Genomic DNA, 25,796 nt, shown 5'->3' with positions numbered 1-25,796 from the left:
TCCAACCGAGGGTCATGACCACATGTGCGGGTTTTAGTTGTGGCTCACTACCATCTTCGTAATTTTTTTCATTCTAGCTGTTTGAGAGTCACGAAAGAGAATTCGTTATGTCATACTTCTCCATATCGCATACGTGTATAGGTTGATTTTGATTCTTATACATTGTCTCAAATTAATGAAGTCAACATGCAAATATAGGATATTGGGTTAGTTAATTTAAGGGCAAAGTCTACTTTCACCCCTCGTGGTTTGGGCCATGTGCGGATACACTCCTTATAGTTTAAAAGTGTGCACATAACCCGCTGTGATTTTAAAAATGTGCGAATAGACCCCATACTGTTATATTTTTCATCGATATTAACAGAAATGTATCTCACACACCTCTAGAATCTAATCTAAGCCGTTCATAATGTATTAAATAAAGAATATAGTATCTCTGTAAAAAAAAAAACATCTCAATCGGGTATCAATAACCAAGTGATCTAATTCTTGGTAAAATCAAATTTGAAAATTTAATTTCATAATAAATTCGATTCGACCATGAGATTTTCATTTTTTGATCAACTTGAATTTTGGCATGGATGTAGTACTCGTCAAACTCTCTAATATCAACGGTTCGGATCCAATTTTTGGTATAGGGGATGGATCGATTGATTAGATTTAAGAAAGAAGAAGAATCAAATGAAAGGATGAGGGCATATCGGTCTTTTAATATGATTGAAAAACATGACGGCATGGGGGTTTATCCTCACATTTTTAAAATCACAGTGACTATGTGCATATTTTTTAACCATAGGGGTTCTATTCGCACCTGACCAAAACCATATGGGTCAAAGTGGACTTTGTCCTTAATTTAATTACATACTTGTAGACCATTGTTTGAAACCAGTATATAATACGTTTTATTGCTGCTAAATAATTTGGGCTTAAGTATTTTGAACCATGTTGTTACGCTCCAACAAGTTACGGTAATGATTCTCACACATATGTTTTTTGCACATATCTTGTACATACATTTTTGTGGGGCCCATATCGGGGTTCCACAAAATGATCCGAACTGTTCATCTTTTTTAAAATATTTGTTAGAGGGTTTCTGTAAAAAATCAGCTCCAACGGATATTGGTAAGGGTTTTCTCAGAAATCGTAGTACGAATCATTCTGTTTTTCCCTACGAATTCTAAGAAAGCTCTTACCGATATCCGTTGGAGCTGATTTTTTACAGGAACCCTCCAAAAAATATTTTTAAAAAGTTGTGCGGTTTGGATCATTTAGTGGTACCCCGATATAGAACCCACAAAAATGTATGTGCAAGATATGTGAAAAACACATGTGCAAGTAGCACGGTTGTATTCATATGTCGGCTGTTATTCTTTCATCCTTTTAATTAATTTTGTTCCCCCCCCCCCCCCCCCCCCCATATTTTGATGTATCAAGAAGACAAACAGTTAGGGTGAGATGGATCCGATTCCAACATTATTGACACTTTGGGATGCGTGGAATCTTCGAGTACTGGTTCTGCTCAGTTTAACCTTACAAATAATTCTTTCTGTACTTGGGAACCGGAGAAAATATAAATCATCGGTGCCGATTATCGTTCTTGTTTGGTTGGCCTATTTAATGGCAGACTAGGTAGCAACGGTTGCTCTAGCCAAACTCTCTAATGCCCAAGGCAATCGTGAAAAAAGCAACGTATTATGGGCCATATGGGCACCATTACTTTTGCTACACCTTGGCGGGCCCGATAGCATAACTGCTTACGCTTTACAAGATAATCAGTTGTGGATGAGGCACTTCATGGGATTAGTGGTTCACCTTTTTGTGGCGATTTATGTTATTCTGATGTCGTGGAAAAATTTATGGTTGTCGTATATGTCATTTCCGGCGTTGGTAGCGGGAATTATCAAGTACGGGGAGAGAACTAGGGTTCTCAAGTTGGTGAGCCCTGACAATTACAAAGATACTATACCCTTCGGTTATCTAACTTGTCTCAAAGACGAGTATAGCGACGGGGACCATGAATATGTGCGTGATTTGATTGTGGGCCATACACGTCTAAAGGAATTTATGACGTATTTGGCGAATGAGGGCCATTATTTGAGTGTGAATGATTTCCCAAATATTGAAGCTAGTAATATGTGTGATGCTGTGGAGGTCGAAATGGGACTCATGTACGACTTGTTATATACCAAGGTCCCCGTAATATATAGCAAGGAAGGTTTTACTATGCGTTGTATCAGCTTTGGTTCTACGGTGGCTGTGTTAGTAGGATTAATCTTTCAGATCCTACATTTAGAGACGATGGAAGAAGATGATCGTGAAGATCAGAAATATTGGCGTGAGATTGATATTGCAATTACAGGTGTATTAATAGTAGGAGCTCTGGCTTTAGAGATTTATGCAGCCATTGCAATATTTTCCTCTAATTGGGTAATGCTTTGGTTAATTAAACATGGCAAAAAGGAATGGGTGGAAAAATTGAGTGAAAAGTTTCCAAGCCTTTTCAACAAGAAAAAGAACTGGTCGAAAACGATGGGGCAATTTGATCTACTTGGTTATTATCTCAAAGTTCACAAGCCTGACGTTCAAAGTCCAAGTAGAGAAATAATCAGGTCACTGGTAGGGCGTAATTATGAGGAGCAGTGGAATAGATATCTACACACGACTTCGTATTCTATACAAACTGTTGGGAAGCCCGGCTTGATATACAATGTGATTTCGGATTATTGGATGTCATCCGCCAGGTTACAGGAGAGTCCAGAATTGAAGAAAATTTGGGAGAGAGCATATGGCAGTAACTCGAGGGGTAGCTTTCTGCTGCAAATTAAGTGCGCGCACCTCGCAACAGAAATATGCTACCGTTTAGATAGGGAATGGGGTGCAGATGGTCATGAAGATCCCTCTAGTACTGGATCCGATTATAGTATTGAAGAAATCAAGGAAGTGTCGAAAGCTCTGTCAGATTACATGATGTATCTACTTATAATGCACCCTTCGTTGTTGCCCAATGTTGGATCACGCGGTGTTTTGGAGCAGGAACTCAAAGATCCAAGACTTCTTATAGGGGATGCAGGGGAAGTAAACGCGGCTTGCAATCGTTTTCTGGAATCAGAATCATTTGCTTGGAGTAGGGTTGCCAAACACTTGAAGGGAAAGGGGAAGCGAGAGAGATGGGACCTAGTGACACTAATGTGGTTGAAGATGCTACAAACTGCAACTGACGAAGCAACAGGATTTGGTCAGAAAGATGGTCACTTTCAACATTTAAGACAAGGAGGCGAGCTTCTCACTTTCATTTGGCTCTCTTCGGTGGTGGATTGGGGGGACCAATGAAGCACAATTATCTAAAGTTTTTTTTTTTTTTTAAATAACTAGTTACTTGGACAAGCTTGTGCATTCTTTTGTGCTTCACCCACGTTGAATAATTTTCCCATGCTTTGGAATATAGTATTTCACGTGATTTTGGGCCATTAATATTTGGAAGCCTTATTTGCATTTGAGATATTCTTTGGCAGAATCCTACTAAAGAAGAATTCATTTTGGAAATAAAAGGTGAGCTAGGACTAGAACTCCTTTCACATAACAATTCAAATAAAACATCAAACACAACCTCTCACATAGATATGAGATCCATACATAGTAGTATATGTGAGGTCCACATGTATGTGAGAGATTGTGTTTGAATTATTATGTGAGTAGCATTTTTATAGGACTAAATAAAGTTCTTACGGAAAAGGAATTACGGGGCAGCCTTGGGCGTCAAGGCTAGGGTTTTCTCCGATCAAAAAAGGCAACTCTATAAATACCGAGGCATATTCGGGATTTAGTACGTGTGTGAAAGAAACACATTTGGTGAGAGCACAAAAAGAAAATATATTGTGAGAGTGAGGGAGCTAGAGATAAAAAAATATTAATGAGCGCGGGCTTGGGGATTTTTAATTTTCTATCTCATTGTACTAGATCAATATAGTAAAATTCTGTTTTGTCGCGTGAAGTAGGTATCGAGGCCGAACTACATAAATTTTGTGTTCTTTATTTTTCTTTGTGCAAGTTTGATTTTGTGGCTGTGGGCTACTGCGCCCGCAATCTTCCGGGTGGCCCGATGAATGCATTTAGAAAAATTGAAAAGTCGCCACTCGGATTTAAAGTTTTCCATTTGAGAAACCGTCTTTTTTGAAAATGATTGTTTGAAATTGAAAACTAGAGATTCTTTTGGGTTCGGAAGTCAGATTACAAAAAAGGAATGATTTTACGGCCCCTTTTGCCCGATACAAGATCGGTCTCTACTCAATGTCCGTGGAATTTACTAAAAATATTTTGTTCTATGAAAACACTTCTCTACTCAATGTCCGTGGGTGTATATTGTATGCAAGTACATGTCTCTGCTAGGTTCCTCCCATCTGTCTCTCCCTCTCTCTCCTATAACCCAGCCAGAGCTCTCTCTCTCTCTCGCTCCCCCGCCCCCCCCCCCCCCCCCCCCCTCTCTAATCTTTCCCTCTCGCGCCCTCTCCGATTTTTTTTTTTTCCTTCTCCCTTTCTTCTTTTTTGCAGGTATCTCTCCCCCCGACCCCTTGTCGCCGTTCTCCTGTTTTCTTCTTCATCTCGGTCTACGCCGACCACCCGCCGATTACGGGTAAATCGGTTTTGCTCAACGGCGAGGGTGGTTCGGTCGAGATGAGGTTGTGCGTCCCTTGCCGGTTTTGTTCTTGGGCTTAATCGGAATGGCTTAACAGCTAGGTGGGGACTATCGAGGTCGGCGCGGGGTGGGTCCGTGGTGCCGTGTTCCAACAGATCCGATGTAGAGCCGGTCCGGCTTGGTGGGCTCTGTTGGGGTTTTGACAGGCGGCCTCCTCTTGTTGCGTCGGCGTGTGGCGATCGCCAGCGGTCTGGACTGGGTGGACTTGGAGGTTACTGGTTGCGGAGGAGAAGGGCTTACAATTGGTATGGAAGACCACTATCCCGAGACGTATGTTGTCTGGATACGTGTTACACGAGGCGTTTGTGTCTGCTGATCCATGTATTTGTCGGTGTGTAGCAGGTAGTGGCTCGTGCAGAGGCATGGCTCTGAGATGGGTTTTGGCTCAAGTTTGGAGTAACCTCAGGAGTTTGACGGAGTCGCCTCAGATTTGATCTGGTTAGAGCATCTCCAGTCTTCATCCATATTTTTTCTCAAATTTAAGTCAAATTTTAGATAAAAACTCATTTTGGGTAGACACATTTTCAGCCATCAAACCCAAATTTTATCCAAATGTATATATATTTTATTCTTAATGGCATAATAGTAAATAAGGTAAAACAATCAAATCCAAATGAAGAGGCTTGGTATTTTTCTCTCTCCATCTCCGTCTCTCTCCCCCCGAGAATCAAACACAATTTTTTTTTCACACAAAATCCAGAATCAGACACAACGACAAAAGACAACTCTGAAACTCGTTCATCATCATCATCGGAGGCCAGAAGATAACGACAACTCTGGGGGACTCAAGACGGCCTAGAGGTCACAAAGCCACTGCCACTTTCTACATCACCTCTCAGACCGCCGGCCCTCGGCCTGCCGCCACTGCCGACGAGGTTCTCTCTCTCCCTCCTCCATCTGTCTCTCTCTCTCTAACTAGCCGTTAGAAAAATGGGTCAAGGCAAAAGTTGTCTCAAATATAGGCAAAGAAATGGGTAAAACTCAAAATGAGAAAGGGTTTGGGTCAAAGATTGGGGAGAGATTTTTGTGATTTTTGCCCTATTTTTAAATTTGAGTCTTAAAATGGGTCAAGGCTGGAGATGCTCTTATTTTATGTACCTGCTCTATTTTTTCTTCTTGCGTCTTGGTCTATTCTGACTTATCTGTAGATGCCATATGGTGTACGCTGAATGAACTGGTTTGGTTTTCTGTGAAAAAAAAGTACATGCGTACAATATGTGATAATGAAACGACATGAAATGGGCAATATCAGAAAATAAACTACTGCTACTGTAACACTCTTGGGTGCTCAGGAGTGCTGTCAAGCCACCCTGCAAATTTGGTTAGATCCAAACATATTCTAATACTGTCAACAAAAACATAAAGATATTAACGTACAAATGTACTCAGTAAGAGGCTTAAACAGCTAAGAACTGGTCCTAACCATTCAAACCTTGCTTCAATGCAATTGAAAATAAAACTACCTGGACTCCAGAGGGACCAGTGCACACTCAGTACTTAGAAACTCGCATGGAAAGCAACACAGGAGATTAAATAGATTACAACAGAAAAATAGAACTCTTGGACGCTCAAGAGTGGTCTTGAGCGCTCCAATGTGGCCCCAGTGATGAAAATCAATTTTTTTTCTTGTATTCCTCTTGCTCTTGTGGTGAAATTAAGATCAAATGGACTTATAACCGGTATGAGGAATTAGTGTGAGCCCTTAATTTCCCTCAGAAGTGGAAAAATAGTAGCCTATGGAGGTGGTTATACCTTTTCAAGCTTAGACTTTACTACTTAGATTGAATTGAAGGCTTGGAAATAGATGGAAAAATAGTAGAAAATAGAGCCTTAAATGTATCTAAGACTGAAAATATTTTTGTGATTTTCTTGAATTTTTCTTAGAAAAATACTTGAGAAAATGATAGACTTTTAGAAAATGTTTGAGAGGGGATAAAGATTAGGGATGGTTTGCAAACAAGGGGGAGTTACAGAGAAATTTCGTGGCCCTTTGTAAGGTAGAACATGGGGTATATATAGGCAAGCCAAAATTAGGGTTTGAATTTGAAAATAAAATAAAAAAAAGAAATATTTTTGGGGGAATTATGGCATCATGAGATGATCTACCAGACCTGCATACTCAGGTGACCAGGTTTGAACGTTGAATGAAAAAAATGGGATGAGTGGAAGACTTCTTCACCCATTGGGTGTGACAGTGGTCTTGAGCGCTTAGAAGTGGCACTACTGGGTGCTTAGGAGTGGTCCTGCGTACTCAGGAGTGGCTGCACAACAGACCAAACTTTGTAGGGCCACCTCGGATACTCCCGAACTCGGATTCGGGTATTTTTTAATGCGTTGGAAAGCTAGTCGAGTCATTTTTTTAACCCAATTGGTTTCATTCAAAAATATTTTATACATTCAAATGTGTTCTCATTTTACCCTCAGTGTGTCATGGGAAAAAGGTAGTTTTGGTTTGTAAAAGTCCAAGAAGCATCGTTCAAGCTTGTTCGAAGCCCGTTTCAATCTTTTTTCATCATTGGAGAGCCTCAAGGGCACAAGTTCAAGATAATTAATAAGTCCAAACTGGGGTGTCTAAAGTGGCGTGCTTCCGTTGTTGCGAGGGACTAAAAATCTCAACAACAGGTATCAGAGTGAAAGGTTGGAGCACAAAATTTACACGCGCGAGAAAGACACGAGATGGATGGGAAAGTAGGAATGACAATTTCAACCGAACCGATGGGTACTCGAACCGTAATCGATTTTTTCCCCCGAACAATAACCAAAATAATCTTCATTGGTGCGGATATGGTGGATGGTGGGAGATAATCGAACTGGTTTGGTTCGGTTATGGTTCAACTGATAACCAAACCGATCCCCGAACCGAACCGAAATAATATATTTACAAAAATACCCCTACATATATGTACACTTACACGCTGTTACAGCCTGTTTGGCTGGTGGATATGGCCCCGGATTTGTGATGCAGCTGGAGATGAAGTCCGGGCTCTCCTCTTCTCCGATCTTTGGAAGCGAAAAAGCCCACCCCGATTTGCCCCCTGATTTAGGGACTTCGGACTACAAATCCACCTGTGGCAGGATTAGCTAACGACAGGGGTACCCCTATCGTTGGTTATGCGGGGCTGTGTAATGACCATTTCACCCTTTCTTTTTGTCATCACACGTTTGTGGAGCGCAGAAACCAAACTGAAGAAGATAGAGGAGGAGGAGGAGAATGAGTGATACTCCGCAGAGATCGTCGGCGCCAGAGAAGAAGGAGGTTTCCGATCTTAGGAGGAGGGGTTGCCGATCGTCAAAGAAGAAGGAGGTCGCCGCTCGTCGGAGTGGAGGTTGAGGAGGGGGTTGGGGGGAGGCGATGGTGGATAGTCGGTGGGATTTTTTGAAATGGATCTGTGTGTATATATATGTATATGTATATATACATATACTGATACTAATATACACATATGAACAGCTTTGGTTTTTTTTTTTTTCCCTCTTTCCTATTGCTTTTTCTTTTTGGAAAGTAATTGTTTATTAAATATATGGTTTAAACATTTATAAATTAAATATAAATTTATTTTATCCTCAAATTAATGGTAAATAATAATTTTTTCTAATTAATGAAATAAACCAATTTGGAGCATTACAAAATCAAGGAGGGTGATTCAATCATTTGACATCTAATTTCATTATATCCACCATTCAAATCATCTTTATTAAAAAAATCATCCAAACACCTTATTATAAATCCACACTTCTTAAGAAGTGGGGTCACCCTCATTACATATCACCTTTCGTTACATATTAACCCTCATTACATATCCACCAAAAATCAAATCCTCTATCCAAACGGGTGTTACGGTTTTATCCTCACTCTCATTTTCAAACTCAGCCACTCTAGGTTACAACAGGGGCCGAGAGAGGCGATCTGCTCTGCGTTCTTCTCTCTCTCGATCTGGACTCTCTCTTGATCTGGACTCTCAGTCTCTCTCTCGATCGTAACTCTGTTTTTGCAGGTTGAGCTATTGTGAGATCTCTCTCTGTCTCTCTGTCTCTCTCTCTCTCTCTCGATATCGTCTGTAATCGTCTCCGTGACTCTGTTTTTGCAGGAAATCGATTGAAGCAGTCCGTAGTCGACACTCTTCGGGCCCATTTGAACCAGTCGACTGTTATCATCATTCATCTCTGGTTTCTCTCTCTCTCTCTCTCTGTGTGTGCGAGCGTGCATCTCCGGTTCTCTCTCTGTTGCTGGTTTTAATTTGTTGCATGTGTGTGTGTTCGAAAATGGCTGCATATTTAGATAAATGTGCTCGAAAATGGCCGGTTTGAATTTGTTGCATCTATCGCTGAGACGTCTGAATAATCTGCATCCCCGTTTGTTTCTTTCTCAACATCATAGTATCTGTTTATGATCAGAAATGTGTAGATAATTGTAGCTTGAATTTTCTGAATCTGATAGCTTGAATATGTAATTTTAGCTTAAATCATGTCTGAGACTCTGAATCGTCTAAATCACATTTTTTTTTGGTTTTAATATTGCATATTGCTCATATTAATTGAATTTTTTTTGGTCCATTTAACTGTTTATGACAAATGGAGTTGGCATTTGAAGCTGGAAATGAAGCTTGATTCACTTATGTTTTGTTTTTTTTTAATCTTTATGATGCTTGAACTAGTAATTGAACTAGTGTGGTGGGTGTTTCTTGAGTGTGTTTGTGGTTTGTAATAAAGACTGTATGTGAGTGTGCTTGTCGTTTGTAATATAGACTGTATGTAGGTATGTTTGTTGGGTGTGCTTGAACTATGTTTTTATGGGACAGGAAGGATTGGGGCAGGAAGGATCAAGATCAGAATACGTGATCTTCTAATGGTAGTTTTTATGTTTCTGTTCCTAATTGGCAGATGATGCAAGGGGTCTCTTATATCCCAGAACCAATGTTCTAAAAAGCGCTCGGCGCTAGGCGGGCGGCCGACCACCTTCAAGCTTTGAGACATATTAATCGGCCATTAATCGCCTTTTAGCAATTAGTTGGGTTTTTTTTTTTTAAAAAATATTCTACAACCTCCCAGAGTCCCTACCATTAATAATCACAGTTTTTCTAGTTGATGTGATATATCTTCTCTCCCAAAAAATTTCTTAGTTCTCTTTGGCTATCGGATACTCAATGTTAACACTTCTCCACATTTCAAATATGGAGACATAGAAGTTCAATATTTATAGTTCAAACCAAATAAAACCAAGTACGGAAAATTACTACTCCGTAGTCAATTACAAAGGAAAATTACTAGTCAATTACAAACTTCAACGTTCAAACCAAATGAAATCAAGTACGGAATTATTAGTCAATTACTCATCCTCTTCTTCTCCATATCCATGCATAACTTCGTCTCCATTGGACTCACTCAAAATCCTCATCTACCTCCTCTTCAGTATCATCCTCCGACACAAAATCTTCCTCATGTAGTTCTCGTACTCCAATATTTCTAGTAGTCCTTCTAGGTTGAAGGACTTCATCCGCTCCCATAGCTTCCCCAATTACCTCCCATATAAGTCCCGAAACCGGGTCAACTTCCTCGTCACCACCTTCAACCAGCCATCCTTGTGCATTTGTTGATTCTTTAGTACGTAATTGCTTGACGATTTCCTAGTCCTAAATTAATGGGTTGCCCCAAGCGTAGGGCTGAAACCGACGTAGCACAATATCCGGTAAGTCCGGAATCGAATCCACAGAGACGGTGATGTGTGCTAACTTAAAACTCGGGCTTAACTAGTTTAATGGGCTCTTAGGTAGCCACCCTTTTTCGATTTGATTGAGAGATTAACTAAAACAAGAAAATTGAATGTGCTTTTTAAGAAAATTAAAAGGAGGTAAAATCGTAGGGTTCATAGCACTTGTAACTAATCCGGGTTAACCTGCTCTGTTTGGAGTTCTTAAAAACGTTTAATTTTAGATTGAAAAAGATACCCCGCAAGATGCGAGACCCTATGGTCGCCGTATACCCATGCGCAGCGAAGAATGGGTTTTGGACCCCCATACCCCCGTTCACATGGGCTCCGACGATGCCCGGATTCGTCCGCAGGAAGTATTTTTCAATCGAAAATCGTTTAATTTAATAGTTTGATAAAAGGAGCAGTGCCCGAATCAGCCACGGTGTGCTAATCACCCCGCGACCCTACCTATAAGACTACTCACACATTATTAAACAAAAAGTAAAATAAACCTTAACTTGCATCAAGCTTTTCACTGGAAGTAAAAAAATAAATAAAAGATCTAAGTTAAATAAGGATCAACGAACAACTTTAATAAAAAAAACAGAAATCAATACGAATTACCGGAGTGCGAAGATCTAAACAAAACTTGAAAAGGAAAAATACGCAGAAGAAAAATGAACAAAATGCGAACCAAAAGATGGGAGCCCCAGTGCCGAAACCGATCGCCTCCCTTAATTATGTTCCACGGCAGTCAGAAGCAGCAGCTTTTTTTCTTGTTTTTCCTGTTTCGTTCGAAACCCTTTTTCTCCGTTTTCTATCTCTCCCGAATTAAAAGAATGATGCAGCTTTTATAAGCTGCTGATCTCATCCTCCGAAACCCTTGTTTTCTTTTTTTTAATTCCCAGCCGTGGCCCCTTTCTTCCTTGGCCCATCACTTAGTAAAAATAAATTGTGAACCAACGGGCCCACGTGGTAAACAAAAGTCCACGTCCTATTCTCTTACTTTCAGTGAACAGTACAATAATTCCTAGGCCAATTGAGTTGTAAATCAATATTCCATTTTGCACTTCGGATTAAACTCAACCAGCCCAACTTTGAGCACCATTCAGAATTCCAACTTCGCACTTTTTGTATCAAATTGTCCAAATACCTACAATATAAAAATTAAGTATTAAAATTTCGAGTAACAATATTAAAAAGACTTAACAAAGATAAATTAGGAAGCGTTAATGAGAACATTTACGCTCCTATCACACCCCCCAACTTACACTTTGCTAGTCCCGAGCAAAGAAAACAAAATGCAACTGAAGAAAACAAATTAAAAAAAATAGTTCTTTTAAACCCCCAGGCGGCCCCGGTAGGACGAGTGAAGTCTCGTGAGGGTTTTCAGTAGTGATTACCCACAAAACACTAAGAATCCTTTCACATGAAATTCGAAAACCGTAAGACAGCTTAATGATACCCAAACAAAGAACATGAAGCCATCGTAATGAGATAACAGGCATAAGCAGTTCTAGATACTATCAAGTCAGAAACATAAGTCATGGCACCTATACTCAGCGTGTGCGAACAAGGGCTTCGGTCACAAGTGAAAAATAACCAAAAGTTCTCTCTGGACCGAGTCTCGACTTCAAATCTCACTGTGTCATGCACTCAACAAATGAAATCACTCAAAACAAGGTGCATATTACTCTCAATATATGCAGGCGGAAATTATGTAAATGAAAGCAAAGTATCCTGCATAAGTTGACACGAAAAGAAGGCTTTACAAAGTGGACACACAATCTCATGAACAGAATGCCAAGTATTGGAAACTCTCTCTATCCACCAATTCACAGCCCATTGCCCCTAGGATCAAATAGGACTTTCATTTGGGTTATAATGTCAGGTAAGGGAAAATGTTTCAAGGCTAGGTAAAAATTCAAGTGTCCGAAAATAGGCTAACCACAACTCACGTAGGGCAAATATAACGATGCATGCCCTCGTTTTCTTCTCTTCTTTTTTTTTTCAACTCCGCCACATCTCTCTTTCCTACCTTTAACACAAACTCACACTTAGAACAAGTACTATTTTCCACAATAATATGGTGTCTTCCCTTTTTGCTCTTTTATTTTATTTTTTTTTCTTTTTCTTCTCTTTTTTTTTTTTTGAATGGAAAAGATCACCAGTCAATCAAAACTCAATTCACAACTCTATTCATCGCCTTCTCAAAAATTCACCTTCACATCATTAACTAACCATTCTCAAGACACAATATAGATGGTGGAGCTCAACAAGAAAAAGGCTGTATGCACTAGGCTCAAATTGGTTCATAAGTGATAAATGTGTGAATGAAGAAACGAACCGGCTCTAAATAGCAAAGATGGCCTATAATCCTCTCCAATGGGCAACACAACCATGCAACTTTCCAAATCCAAGAGATAAGTAGGCAATTCAAAACATTTCCAACACTTGACGACAAAAATAATGAGATCAACAACGAATTTACTTTTTTCATGACAAACAAGAGTTTATTTGACACCACTCCAAGAAAAGATAAGGCTCTAAACTCACATGGGGCATAAGTCTCCACTAAACAAGCCATCAAGAATAATCAAGTCACAGCTCACAAGCAACCAAAGCCCAAACAGATGTGAAGTGCAAATGTGCTAAAAATAAATGCCATGACAAATTCTTCGCGACAAGCTAGTAAAAAGAACTACAATGCCACCACAATATTAAAAGAATGACTACCATATCTCAATCAATCGCAAGCCAATCTCAACAGCTTTCAAGTTTCATGCAAAAAGAAATCCATTATTTTTTCAATTTTTTTTTTTTAACAAAATAAAAGTAAAAGAACAAAGTGATCCTTCCCCCCAACTTGAACTATTCAATGTCCGCATTGAAAGCATGAAAAATAAAGATAGGACAGAAACATAAAAGAGAGGATAGATATCACCTTGAAAAAGTGGGGCTAAGCAGAGTAAACTATAGAGAGAGGGAGACCCCCCAACTTAGATCGAATAACCTGCAAAATGTTAGCCTCCAAGACAGCAAGAAAAATAACTAAAAGAAATAAAATGAAATAAAAAAAAAAAAAATTAAATCATCCACCTTCTTCACGCGAAAGACACGGGTACTACTTTTCTCCCTGGTCAAAGACTGTGTTTCCTTATTTGTTGGAAGGACAGTATGCATAGGATTCAACGATATCTTGAGAAGTGGTACCATCTCTAATAGGCTGTCACTCCCTCTGGTGCTGCCAGATTCCTTACCCACCACTCCGTTTGTGAAGCAATCTCCACAGAGTTTGGACATTAAAGTCAGATGGTTCAGACAGAATTCTCGCTGCTAACTACGCGCCTGCCGCCAGACCCAACCTCCTAAGTACTACATACATAGCTTCGACCAGACGGCTATACCAGACCATTATGCTAATTTTTTTCCTGTTTTCAATTTACTTTTCTTTTTTTTTTTTTAGAGCTTAACAAGAAATAAAAGAACAAGTATACAAATATTGTGCCCAAAACCCAAGTCAATGATGGGTACCCCTATTGCTAGGGACCGGGTCCACTTCTTAGTGAAGACAGTGGTACGCGAAAGCTACCCGTCGGAACGTAGCCCAACGGCTACACAACAGGGTCATCCGAATAAACAGGATCGACCAACATCTCATCTGGTTCACCTACTTCTACATATTCCAAAAATGGTTTTAGACGCTGCCCATTAACCTTGGAAACATTACCATTCTTAGGGTCACAAACATCTACCGACCCATTCGGATAAACCTTATGCACAACGTAGGGACCGTCCCACCGGGACCTTAACTTACCGGGAAATAAATGAAGACGCGAGTTATACAGTAACACTTTCTGACCAATAGTAAAGGTTTTGCGCTGAATGTTCCTATCATGATATGCCTTAACCTTAGCCTTATAAATACTCGCACTCTCATACGCGTCATTCCTAATTTCCTCGAGCTCACACAACTGGAGCTTCCTATGGGCACCCGCCTCAGGTAAACGCGCATTTAGCGTTTTAATGGCCCAATAGGCCTTATGCTCCATCTCAACGGGCAAGTGGCAGGCCTTACCATAAACGAGCCGGTAGGGTGAAGCACCCAACACGGTCTTGTAAGCAGTGCGGTAGGCCCACAAGGCATCGGTCAACCGAAGTGACCAATCCTTCCTATTCGGGTTCACGGTCTTTTCTAGAATCCCCTTAATCTCGCGATTTGCTAGCTCAGCCTGACCGTTGGTTTGAGGGTGATAGGCAGTAGACACCTTGTGAGAGATGCCATACTTGCTCATTAATGCCCCAAAAGACCTATTACAAAAGTGTGTGCCTTGATCAGAGATAATGGCACGTGGCATGCCAAATCTTGACAAAATGTTAGTTCGCAAGAACTCTAGCACGACCTTAGAATCGCTGGTCTTAGTGGGAATTGCCTCAACCCACTTGGAAACGTAATCCACCGCCAGGAGGATGTACTCATAACCGTATGACCCTGGAAACGGGCCCATGAAATCAATGCCCCAACAATCGAAGACCTCTATCACAAAAATGTTCTGGAGGGGCATCATATTCCGCGAGCCAATTTTACCTAATTTCTGACACCGGTCACACGACTTACAAAAGATGTACGCATCCTTAAAAAGACTCGGCCAAAAGAAACCACACTCACTGACCTTGGCGGCGGTCTTCTTTGCGGAGAAATGACCTCCGCACGCCTCGGTGTGACAAAACTCTAAAATTCCCCTTTGATCAGTTTCGGGGACACACCGGCGCACTATCTGGTCCGCGCAATACTTGAACACATATGGATCATCATAAATATATTGCCGGACCTCTCTCAAAAATCGCTGCTTCTCAGCTGTGGACCAATGGGGTGGAATTTGCCCAGTCACCAAATAATTGGCGATATCTGCAAACCATGGGCACACATTAGCAGTGAACAACTGCTCGTCAGGGAAAGAATCCACAATGGGGAGATGAGAGGTGGGGTCCTCAAACTCCAGACGGGACAGGTGGTCGGCCACTACATTCTCAACCCCTTTCTTATCCTTAATCACGAGGTGGAATTCTTGCAGCAAAAGAATCCACCGGATAAGGCGAGCCTTCGCATCCTGCTTGGTCATCAGATACTTCAAGGCCGCATGATCGGTATACACCACAATCTGCGAACCCACCAAGTAGGACCGGAACTTGTCTAAGGCAAACACCACCGCAAGCAATTCCTTCTCGGTAGTGGTGTAGTTCATCTGTGCCTCGTTCAATGTCTTGCTCGCATAGTACACGACGCAGGGATCCTTTCCTCGTCGTTGCCCTAAAACTGCCCCGACAGCATAGTCAGAGGCGTCGCACATCAACTCAAAGGGCAAACTCCAATCCGGAGGCTGCACGATCGGCGGAGTAGTGAGACTCCGCTTCAACGTTTGAAAAGCCTCCTCACACGCCTCGGACCATACAAAGGGCGTGTCTTTTGACAGTAAATGGCACAACGGCCGGGAGATAGCACTAAATCCCTTAATGAAACGCCGGTAGAAACCGGCGTGACCGAGGAAAGACCGAATGTCTTTTACAGACTTTGGAGTGGGAAGATTTGCGATCAAATCAATCTTCGCCTTATCCACCTCAATACCCTTGGATGAGACAATGTGTCCCAACACAATCCCTTGGGTAACCATGAAGTGACACTTCTCCCAATTAAGCACAAGTTGCTTCTCCTCGCACCGTTGCAAGACCTTTCCTAAATTCTCGAGGCATTCGTCAAACGAATCCCCAAAAACTGAAAAGTCATCCATAAACACCTCCACGATCTTCTCTACCATGTCGCTAAATATTCCCATCATGCACCTTGAAAAGGTTCCGGGAGCATTGCACAAGCCAAACGGCATGCGACGGTAGGCAAACGTGCCATAAGGACACGTGAAGGTGGTCTTCTCCTGATCCTCCATGGCTACCTCAATCTGATTGTAGCCAGAGTACCCATCCAGGAAGCAATAGAATGCCCGGCCAGCCACCCTCTCCAGAATTTGATCAATGAATGGGAGAGGAAAGTGGTCTTTTCGGGTGCTCGCATTGAGCTTCCGGTAATCGATACAAACTCGCCACCCGGTTTGAACACGGGTCGGCACTAGTTCGCCCTCGCCGTTTCTCACGACGGTCACTCCTGCCTTCTTAGGCACCACCTGCACTGGGCTCACCCACTCACTATGGGCTATCGGGTAAATAATACCCGCATCTAAAAGCTTCAGCACCTCAGCCCGAACCACCTCCTTCATATTGGGGTTCAGACGACGCTGAGGTTGCCTAGTAGGCTTCACATCCTCATCTAGAAAAATGCGGTGTGTACACACCGTTGGACTAATACCCTGCAAATCTGCTATTGTCCAGCCTATCGCACCCACGTGCTTTCTCAACATGGTAAGCAACTTAGCCTCTTGATCTACCTCAAGGGATGAAGAGATCACAACCGGAAAAGTATCATCGCCTTTAAGGAAGGCATACTTAAGTGTGTCCGGCAGAGGCTTTAGCTCTGGTTTAGGTGGCTGGACAGACGATGGGAGAGCTGTAGGAAGTGGGGTGCCCAGCGGCTCAAGAACTGGGTTCCAAGCGGCGCCACACACATCCTCCACTGCAAGCATCTCCATTAAACTTCCTACCTCTGGAGAATCTAAGAATGACGCCTCCTCGGCGGTTAAGGTTATCTCCAGAGGATCCTTGTATAACACACTATCGACATGCTCTTGTACCAGCGTGTCGATCAAACTCACCTCATATATCTCCTCATCATCCTCAACCCGGCTATCCACGTTGAAAACATTCACCTCCATTTTCAAGTCCCCAAACGACAATTGGACTTGTCCAGTTTTGCAATTCATGACAGCACTGGAGGTGGCTAAAAATGGACGGCCTAGGATGATAGGAGTCTTTTCAAAGACCTCTGGTATTGGGCATGTATCCAGGACAATGAAGTCGACTGGAAAAAGAAACTCGCCCACTTGAATTAGAACATCCTCCACCACCCCCTTTGGAATTCTCACACTCTGGTCAGCCAACTGTAGCGTGACTGGAGTGGCTTTCAAATCGCCTAAGCCAAGCTTTAAGTATACTGAATAGGGGAGCAGGTTGACACTCGCTCCTAAATCCAGCAAAGCCTTATCAAACTTTTGGCCTACGATCGCTATAGGGATGGTGGGACAACCAGGGTCCTTACACTTGGTGGGGATCTCAGTTTGGAGAATGGAGCTCACTTGCTCCGTCAGAAGCACTTTGTCCTGACTCTTAGTTCTCCGCTTTGATGTACACAAATCCTTCAAAACCTTAGCAAACTGAGGAATTGCGTCAATGGCTTCCATCAAAGAGATTGGAAACTGAACTTTCTTGAATAATTCAAGCATTTGAAAGTTCACATTGACCTTAGGTTTCGCCACCAAGCGATTTGGATATGGAGCAATGGGTGGCGTTGGAGTCACGGGGGCCGCAGTTGCAGGCACCACCACTTCAGGAGACTCCGCCTCTTTCTCTACCTCAGGAACATTTCCCAAGTCTGGAACGACTGCTGGAATAGCTACCGGCACCGGGGGTGGCACCGATTTCTGCTTTGGGAGCAAATCTTTGTCAATCACCTTCCCACTTCTGAGAGTGGTGATCGCCTTAGCATCTTCCAGACTGAGATTCGGATTACTTGGGCCAGAAGAATCGCCCACATAATGGGTACCAGCGGCATTGACTAAAGGTTGAGAAGGAAACTTTCCCTTCTCTTGTTGAACTTGTCCAACTGCCGCCGTCAACTGGGTCAATTGGGTCCTAATGTCACCAATTGCCTGTTTGGTTTGTTCAGTGAAGCTTAATTGAGACTGCATGAGAGCCTTCATCATCTCATCAGTCTGCTTATCCCGCGGGGGATGGTTTATGCCTGGGGGTGGTCCAAAAGATGAAGGACCGAACCCCTGCTGCTGCTGAGGTGGGTAACGCAATTGGGTCATTTGGCCTTGAGGAGGCCGGAGTTGCTGAACTTGTGGCTGAGGTGGTGCTTGGGGTTGCACCGGGGCTTTTTGATCCCTCCAACTCAAAAGTGGGTTTTGGGCCCACCCTGGATTGTAGGTATTTGAATAAGGATCCCAACGCTGGTTAAGTGCGTTCACCTCAGCCTGGTTACTATGGTATGCGTCTTTGACAATGGGAAATGCGGGGCAAGCAGTGACAAGATGCCCCGGACACTCACATAACGCACACACCTCTTCGACTCTCACCTCATTCGCCTGATGGACTTGCTTAAGCTTCAAGTCCTCTAATTGTTTAGCCATCTTGTCCAGCTGAGACTGGACATTGTGCTCTCGCACACTAGAAGGAAAAATGCCAGACCCACTGGGTCCCTGTGCAGCCATGGCCCTATCACCGAGGTCGGAAGGTTCCCAACTTCGGTGTTTCTCGGCCAACTCATCGAGAAAGTCCCACGCATCTTCCGGGGACTTATCTAGAAAATCCTCCTCTTTACAGAGGTACTCCATTTGTTGGACCGTAGCAACATTCAAGCCCAAATAGAAAAATGACACCAACTGGTGTTTCACGAAACCATGATGCGGTAAGGACAACAGCAAGTCCTTGAACCGCTCCCAGCACCTTAAAAATGACTCGCCCTCTTTCTGCTTATACGATTGGACTTGGCGAGTCAGGTATTTCGATTTACTTTCCGAGAAATAATTCTTGTAGAATAAATCTCGGACAGCAGCCCACGTCGTGAGAGATTGTGGCTTCTGCATCCGCAGCCACTTATCTGCATTGTCCCTGAGCGAGGCTGGGAAAAGCTTAAGGCAAGCATTCTCCCACTGAGTAGTGGTGGCCAGGGTGTGCACCAAGCCCTCGAAATGACGGACGTGCTCATACGGATCCTCATTCTCCTTCCCACAAAACAGGGGAAGGGCATTATGCGTACCAGGTTTAATGGTGAAAGCATTACGTGCTTCCACCGTCTCGGTTGGTAGAACAATTGGACTGAGAGGAGTGGTCCTCTCAGGATGCATGTGTGCACGCATTGACATCGGTGGTTCTGCTATTGGTGGCTCAATTATTAAATCAACAAAAAGGGCACCGATATCAAAAGAATCACCACTAAAAGACTCTCCCTCCACGATTACTCTCGTCTCTCTCTCAATGGCTACGAGACGTCTGGTATTGTCTCGGTAGTACTTAGGCTTTAGAGGTGATTGCTTTCCTACGATGGAGGATTGCGCACCTCTACCTATGATGGCTTAAACAAAACTAAAAAGAAAAACAAAAATAAAACTAACTACCCGAATTCTTTAACACACGTTACCGTCCCCGGCAACGGCGCCAAAAATGCTTGACGATTTCCTAGTCCTAAATTAATGGGTTGCCCCAAGCGTAGGGCTGAAACCGACGTAGCACAATATCCGGTAAGTCCGGAATCGAATCCACAGAGACGGTGATGTGTGCTAACTTAAAACTCGGGCTTAACTAGTTTAATGGGCTCTTAGGTAGCCACCCTTTTTCGATTTGATTGAGAGATTAACTAAAACAAGAAAATTGAATGTGCTTTTTAAGAAAATTAAAAGGAGGTAAAATCGTAGGGTTCATAGCACTTGTAACTAATCCGGGTTAACCTGCTCTGTTTGGAGTTCTTAAAAACGTTTAATTTTAGATTGAAAAAGATACCCCGCAAGATGCGAGACCCTATGGTCGCCGTATACCCATGCGCAGCGAAGAATGGGTTTTGGACCCCCATACCCCCGTTCACATGGGCTCCGACGATGCCCGGATTCGTCCGCAGGAAGTATTTTTCAATCGAAAATCGTTTAATTTAATAGTTTGATAAAAGGAGCAGTGCCCGAATCAGCCACGGTGTGCTAATCACCCCGCGACCCTACCTATAAGACTACTCACACATTATTAAACAAAAAGTAAAATAAACCTTAACTTGCATCAAGCTTTTCACTGGAAGTAAAAAAATAAATAAAAGATCTAAGTTAAATAAGGATCAACGAACAACTTTAATAAAAAAAACAGAAATCAATACGAATTACCGGAGTGCGAAGATCTAAACAAAACTTGAAAAGGAAAAATACGCAGAAGAAAAATGAACAAAATGCGAACCAAAAGATGGGAGCCCCAGTGCCGAAACCGATCGCCTCCCTTAATTATGTTCCACGGCAGTCAGAAGCAGCAGCTTTTTTTCTTGTTTTTCCTGTTTCGTTCGAAACCCTTTTTCTCCGTTTTCTATCTCTCCCGAATTAAAAGAATGATGCAGCTTTTATAAGCTGCTGATCTCATCCTCCGAAACCCTTGTTTTCTTTTTTTTAATTCCCAGCCGTGGCCCCTTTCTTCCTTGGCCCATCACTTAGTAAAAATAAATTGTGAACCAACGGGCCCACGTGGTAAACAAAAGTCCACGTCCTATTCTCTTACTTTCAGTGAACAGTACAATAATTCCTAGGCCAATTGAGTTGTAAATCAATATTCCATTTTGCACTTCGGATTAAACTCAACCAGCCCAACTTTGAGCACCATTCAGAATTCCAACTTCGCACTTTTTGTATCAAATTGTCCAAATACCTACAATATAAAAATTAAGTATTAAAATTTCGAGTAACAATATTAAAAAGACTTAACAAAGATAAATTAGGAAGCGTTAATGAGAACATTTACGCTCCTATCAGTAATACATCCTTCCCCTTTCTTTTATTGTTGATGAGTTTGGCATTGAATTGGACATAGACTAGATTGTTCAACCTTGTTGCATCTAGTCTATTCCTTTTCTTTGTATGTATCTATACAAAAAAAAAAAAAAAATCTTAAGTCAATATAATTTCTTATGCATTTATTTACAAAGAAAGAGAGAGAGTATGTACTTACTCCCTCAAAAGTGCTCGAATTTCTCTCACACCCCGATGAACTTGAAGTCAAAGAGAGAATTCGAGTGGCCATTCTTTTCAAATTGGGTGTATGATTGCCATAGTTAGACCACCATCCAACTAGTCATGAAATAAAGCACACAAAAAAATAGTACTAAGTAACTAAGTAACTTAGCAAAAAAAATAATACTAAGAAGGAAAGTAACTACTTATTTACCCGGATCATTGGCTAATCGTCTTCCAAATCCACCTTCTTTGTTCTTGTACTTCAACAACTCTCTATTGATGACTTCATCTTGAACATTGACATCATCGGGAAAGAAAGCTTCAACACAAGTGAGAACCCCATCCATAATGATAGGATCATCTTGAATGGTAGAATTGTTGAAGAAGTAAAAAGGATTCAAAAAGTAAGCTGTCAAATGCAATGCACTATCTAGCCGACCCTTAGCTTTCCCATCAATGACATCTAGTATTGGCCGGTAGTTAGTCTCAACTTGCTTGTATGCCGTTTTGATCTCTTTTTTTGCTTTTGTGAGCTTTCCATATACAAAGCCCATTGAGGGCTTTCGATCCCCATCAACAAGTTGAAGAACCATCACCAACAGACCAAACACTTTCAAGCATAAGGTTACGCCATTCCAAAATGCTTGACTCATCACGGTAGCATATGCCGTGTTTCCCTTTGGGCTCTTAGCCCATTTACTCTCACCCCATGCATTGCTACTAAACATTGCTCGCAATTCTTGTTTCTTTTCTATCAAGCTTTGTAAAGTCAAGAATGATGTAGCAGATCGAGTAACACCCGGCCTCACTATGTCTCTCTTCTTCGTATATTTTCTCATCATCGCCAATGTATTATAATAAGCATAAACAAATATAGTGAATGCTTTGGCCTTATCAATAGTTGCTTTAAACTTGGATTGCTTACCAATTCCTTCAAGCATGCGCTGCGGCCATATTGTTGGATGCATTGTCCGTCACTACTTGAACTACATTTTGTGCCCCAATATCTTCAATGAACTTGTCAACATAGTCAAAGATATACACCCCCGTGTGTGACGCCTCCGAATCTTCCTTTGAAGAAAGAAAATAAGTCCCTTGCTTACAATTAACGCACTAGTTCATAATGCTTCTCCTTTTTCGGTCGGTCCAAGCATCGGTCATGATAGAGCAACCTGTCAAAGCCAACTCTTCTTCTTGCTTTTTGAGGAATGTTTTGGTTCTCTCCACCTCCTCCTTCAACAATAGTTCCCTTAGTTGGTATTGGCTTGGAGGTTGGTATCCAGGGCCAAATAGACCAACCGCTTCAACAAAACGTTTGAAGCTATCATTGTCTATGGCATGAAATGGAATGCCGGCTTCGTACACCCATCGAGCCAAGTATTGACTCACTTTATGACTCTTCTCCTTCCAAATTACATCATTTATGTTTGGTTGTCTTGTCTTCTTAAATCCACTCGTGTCAGAAGAATCGGGATTGATATTTGTATATCTATCCATGGGACCAAGAACATAGGGCCTCTTCTTTGATCCCACTGCTACATTTTCAATCTCATCACCTTCGGATTCATCACCTACTATATTCACTTCCTCCCTAATTTCCATGGCTGCTTTCTTCTTATTTTTCTTCTTAGCTGCATTATCATCAATTGCTTTCTTACACTTTATTATATATTCCTTGCTTGCCTTAGTGCATGAGGCAACATCTCCCCTAATTTGAGTTACGTGTCTTTTCATCCTACTAACCCCTCCAGTATACTGATTCCCACACAAAAGGCATTGTAAGCGGTCCTTATTGCTAGGATCCACAATAACTCCATAATCCCATCCAACATCAACCGAATTTCTTTTCAATAGCGGCGTAGAATTAAAGGCCTCTGAAGATGAAATATGAGTGGGATCCATTGACATTTGATAATTGATATCACTATAGATTACTACTGTGCACCAAAAAAAAAAAAAAAAACAGAGAAAAAAGTCAAGAAACTGTTAAGTGTTAACATGATTATAAGTTAAGATTTTACACTTTGTGTTAACTGATAACACCAAACAATACTACACTTTGTTAATTTGTTTTAAGATTAAAAAAAAAAAAAAGACTACATTTTGGCCACTGTCCACACTCCACAGTGTCCAGACGTGGCCATATACCCAGGACTTTCAAAATAAAAACTTTTCGACAGCAAAAAATCCACTAGAGAGATCATGAGAGAGAGAGAGAGAGAGAGAGAGAGAGAGAGAGAGAGAGAGAAACTGTGAGAGAGATCATACGAGAGAGAGGGGAATCGAGAGATCGAGAGAGAGAAATTACAGGTGACGGCAATGGCAGACGGCGGCGACTTCACTCGAGATCGATCAATCGTCTGCAGTGATTGGCCGAGTAACAAAGCCCTAATCTAAATTTGTATTCGAAGCCCCTTTAAACTGGTTTTCAAAAAATAATAGTTACGCCCCTTCATTTTCAAAAAATACTGATTTTACCGCTATTAATCGCCTTTTAACCGTTTAATTGGCTAATCGCCGGTTAATCGCTGACTAAAGCCGATTAACCTCCCGATTGCCAAATCCAATTGCCGAGCTATTAATCTCACCGGAGATGACAAAATTCTGATTCATCGCCGGTTAATCGGCGATTAATCCCGCATTTTAGAACACTGCCCAGAACATTGTGCTCTTAATTTTAAAGTTTGGAAAAAAATGTTAGTGTTTAATTAATGCTTTTGTTGGTTTTGTTTTTGTAAGAAAATGAAAATTTGTGACTAATATTATTTCGGTTTGGTTCGAATTGGGTAAAATGTGCAAACAAATTTCTGCATAGCAATTCGGTTACTCGATCAGTTCGGGGATTACCTGAATCCCGTTTGGTTTGGTTATGGTTCACTGATCTCCCCGTTCGGGAATTGGGGCAGATATGGGTTCGGTTTTGATTTCGGGGATCGGGGACGGATATGTCAATATCTGCAACCTACTTGACAAAAGTTGTGATTGATTTTTAAACTAAAAGTGAAAAGTAAAATCAATGAACTTAACTATCAAAGACGAGAAAATTAAAGTTTCTTTTTAACCAAAAGAAAAAATACTAAGGTTTCGAAATCCACACCCTTTAACTAGTATCATTATATATTTGTGATTATTGACTTTATCTGAAATTTCTTCATGATAATCTGAAAGCTAATTTTGTTACCATGGAAAATATCATCGTAAAAGCTCGTTAAGAAGTCTAATGTTTGCTCCTCTCCGCTCGCAAGTATAGAACCAAATCATTTATTGTATCTGCTTTAAACAAATCACAACAAATATCCAGTTTTATAGTTAACAATGAAAAATCAGAGTTCAATGTTAAAGACAATTCCAAATCATGAGAAAAACATGATTGAACTCATATCCAGAATATTTACGAAATATATCATCTTATTTATTAGAAAAGAAGAATTTATTTCCTTCCTCAATTCTAACTCTAATCTTCCAGTAGTAGCAACTAGCAACCCAATAGAATCTAATTAATTACTTTCCAAATTTGATGACCGCGTGTAAGTCATCATGCATACTTCAAGATGTGAGCAATTTCTTCACAGGGAAATCTTCCGAATCAACTCAACATTAATCAAATCCAACGGCTGAAATATTTATTATTATCATCTTTTTCCTGCAAATTAATAATTTAAGGTGAACAATCCGAAAAGATAATAACAATAACCAATTAAACACAATTAATAACTAGCAACATATGATAATTGGGTCTTTAAGTGTAATATTTTGTGCTCATCAATCCGCCCCGATGCCATCCCTATGGGAAAGGCACAGGATTTGTAGTTATGCTTTTCAATGGGCGCAATAATTTTACTCTTTGGCAACAAAAGGTGAAAAATATATTGACAAGAGAGGGTTGGTGAAAGCTCTCAAGAAGAAATCAGAGAAGCCGAAATTAAGGGATGAATGATGACAAATGGGAGGAGACGAGAGAGTTGGCAAATAATACAATTCAATTGTATCTTGGAAATAGCACTCTCCAAGAAGCCATCAATGAAACGGATCCGGTAGAACTTTGGGCAAAGTTGAAGAGTATATACTAGTCCAAATCATTGACAAATCGGTTGTCTTTGAAGAAGCAGTTGTACGCACTACAGATGTTAGAGGGTGTGAATTTCATGGACCATCTGGAGGAGATTAACAAGTTGGTGACTGAGTTGGAAGCCATTGGTGCGAAGATTGAGGAGGAAGATAAGGCTATCATCTTGTTGGTTTCCTTGTCTCGCTCCTTTGTATGAACATCTCAAAACTACTCTGATATACGGCAAGGATACCATTGAGCTTGATGTTGTTGTGGCTACCCTGATTTCGCATGAGTCAATGCGGAAGAAGGATAATGAAAAAGACTCCATTGGTGGGGCTTTGGTGGCGGTTTCAGAGGTTGGGAGGTTGAGAGAGGAAATGGTTCCAAGTTGAGAGGACGTTCACAGTCAAGGGGTGATAAGAGGAGGTGCTATTGGTGCAACGAAGAGGGACATGTAATCAAAGATTGTCGAAAGCGTAAGGAGGACAAACCTAA

General features: G+C 41.4%; 1 pseudogene; it reads right to left on the bottom strand.

The window, feature by feature from the left end:
• Positions 1–13,844: 13,844 nt before the first annotated feature.
• Positions 13,845–25,796, bottom strand: part of LOC131317623 (uncharacterized) — a 102,036-nt pseudogene continuing 90,084 nt past the window's right edge.

The sequence above is a fragment of the Rhododendron vialii genome, chromosome 1a (genome assembly GCF_030253575.1).
Source record: "Rhododendron vialii isolate Sample 1 chromosome 1a, ASM3025357v1".
In the NCBI taxonomy this organism is placed as follows: Eukaryota; Viridiplantae; Streptophyta; class Magnoliopsida; order Ericales; family Ericaceae; genus Rhododendron; species Rhododendron vialii.
This window is presented reverse-complemented; position numbering and strand designations above follow the sequence as displayed.